This window comes from Photinus pyralis, unplaced genomic scaffold (genome assembly GCF_008802855.1).
Source record: "Photinus pyralis isolate 1611_PpyrPB1 unplaced genomic scaffold, Ppyr1.3 Ppyr1.4_LG5, whole genome shotgun sequence".
NCBI lineage: Eukaryota > Metazoa > Arthropoda > Insecta > Coleoptera > Lampyridae > Photinus > Photinus pyralis.
In genome coordinates this window covers 3,393,906-3,396,929 of record NW_022170596.1, presented here as the reverse complement: position 1 = coordinate 3,396,929, position 3,024 = coordinate 3,393,906, and positions in this window count along the sequence as shown.

The following is a 3,024-nucleotide window of genomic DNA, read 5'->3' as shown; positions in this document are numbered from 1 at the left end:
ATAGGCCGCAGACATTAGAATCCTAGGCTAGGATTAGACGTTAGAGCGCATACACAGATGAAATAAGAGGTTTAATTTAGTTATACCTTTTATTTTCCTACCTGCGACCTAATCTCTTGCTTTGTAAGGTGATCTACTAGATGCTTGCGTTCTACTGTTCGCGTCACAATGTCTGCGTAGTGCGTACTAATGTCCGTGTCCTAATATTCGCGTCCCAATTACTGCGGTCTACTGTCTTGCGGTCAAATGTAGGCGTCCTAACCTAATGTCATAGCGCCAAATTGAGTCTGCGTCAGCGCCCCCGTATCGTGGAACTACTCCAGGTCTACCGCTATCAATAGCGTAGATCTAAACACCTACCGCTGTTTCATAGCGTAGGAACACCACCGCTCCTATAGCGCGGAAATATTGCAACAATCTAATGCTCCTCCTCGCCCGTCACTTCAAAAAAAGTGAACGCTAGCACCGGCGTAACGTGCTGTAACACCGTACGTTATGAGAAACGTTAAAGCGTCATCTCAGAGTTAATACAATTGCCAGAAATGCAAAATGGACGGTCACGGATAGGGGACACTGTAGTCGTGGGTACAGTGACTGTATACCATCTGTATACAAGACAGTGGGAACAATTCAGCCCGTCCGCCATGTTGTGGCAAATACAAACATGGAAACCTTGATTATACGGTGTGTATATAATTTACTAATGATAGAAGGTATCATGATAATGAATTAAAAGAAATTACCACCGGAATACTTTAATAATTGAGAAAATTCAACGCTCAATTACACCATTGAATAAGTAATTATAATTACTTATTCAATTATTACACTCAATACGGGAAACTTCACCAGGGCCAGACACTGTCAGATTTGACAGCTCTTTCTTGATTCGGTGGGTGGTGGTGCATGACTGTTCTTAGTTGGTAAAGCGATTTGTCTGGTTAATTCCGATAACAAACAAGTCCTGTTCGGCCTAATAGCCGAAAGCGCCACGCTTCGCGCGTAGACGTCGCGGTAGTACCTGCCCTTTGTACACACTTCCCGTCGCTACTACCGATCGATTATCGAAAGACATAGATCTTCGGGCCGACAACGGACGCGTGGTAAAGTCGACCATTATTCTCTTTAAGCAATCAAGATTGATTTTGGAAACAACCAAGAACACATGACATTACGTGACTGTGCTGTACCGTGTGTCCTATTTTGGTTGAAACTGCGGTGTATCTCAGCTGTTTTTAAAGATACGGGCTTGGGGTTTTCGCGACCCTGTGCCACTTTTTTTTTAAACTATTAATACCACAAATAGAATCAATCTAGTTAGCTAGCTACGTTTGTTGCCTGAGATGCAGGTGTATGCGTGCGTGAACGGCTCCATAAGACGCAATGTTTCAGGTGGATCCGAGCGACTGTAACGCCGTGTAAAAGCGGTCCTAGAATTCTGGTGTAACAATAGGCCCACTAGATATTTTTAAAATTTTAAGAGAGGGATAATAAATAAATAAATAAATTTTGTCTGTTGTTGAGATTTTTACTTGTTCCCCTATTTTCGAGACCATCTAGCTTTCAGTCAGATGCAATTTTGGATTTATCTAGTTTTAGGGGTCCACGTGTTTCTATTTTTCACCTTACTCGATTTCGGATGCCAATTAGAGTTTCCTGTTGAAGAAACTAACGAGTGTTGGGCCAAGGTTTCAGTTGTTTCAGTCCTATTTTCGTTATTCAGTTCAAGATGCCAGTCGTGTGTTGATGGTATACCTAGTGAAGAACAGCACACGCGCGAAATAGGTACCCCATTTACTTGGGACCAATTGGTCATGCCTAATATTTTGGAGAACGCCATTTTTGAAAATGAAAGAAATGGAAAATCCTAAAAGTCCAAAACCTTATTTTTGAACGCAAAACAGCGCATAACGCATGCCTAATTTTGTACGAAACCTTAATGGGGGTAGTAGTGATAAAAAACGTCAGTGGAATAACGCAATACGGGAATATTATATTTATTTTACGTATAACGTAACCTTCTTCTTCTGCTACTGCAAGGTTAAAATTTAGTACTTATTAACATTTTAGTTAAACACGTATTTGTCTTCATAATAATAGCTAGACCCATATAACAATAGCGAGTTCGTGAGTGAATGGAATATTTTCATTCATAATAAAAATATACCACAAATGTTAACCAATTAACATTTAGTTTTTTTATAATTTCACTTAATTAGGTAGTGTTAAAAAAAATAATTTGAACAGTAGGTACCTAAGTTACTAAGTATCTAATTGTTTATAACAAGGAAGTGTCATCATTGTGCTGTAATGTAATTTGATGTTACGTACGTTGGTTGTGCGAGACTATAATATAAAAGTACAATTATTGTACCTACCTATTATAGGTAGATAAATAGAAATACAAATAGGCAATTAGAAATGGAACCTAAATAATTCGCTTCGGTAGTAGGTATGTAATATATATTAAACACATCATTAATTATAACGTACCTAACGTATTATTTTTTCTATTGTCTAATTTATGCGACCCTGTAATAAAGGTTAAAATTACTTTCAAATTTCAATCATACTCCAGGCAATTTGAGGCCGTGATTTATTTGACATTGACTGATCAAGATGTTATAAACTCACCAATTCATTGCGGCTCATTTAAACGAAATCATTGAATAAGCCTCTTATTCAATGACGAAATGTAACTAATAAACCTCGTAATAAACTTTGATTTCACATGTAATTTCATTTTGTTGCTGATGATAGGTGCCACTAAGTTACTTTAACATGGCTAAATATGTCCCAAATTTCGACGCTATAATGAATGAATGGTCAAAATTTCATTTGTGACACTAACCCAGGATATTGAAACAATAATTTTTCTCAAGCTGATTTTGTTACTTATATAAATCCTTTTTGGCCCGCTTAAATGGTGTACCTAATTATTTTATGTGGCCCTCTTTTAAATTTATTTCCCCATCCCTGACATAGACTGAGTGATTTGATGTCTTGGAGGTCAAAAGAATGTTG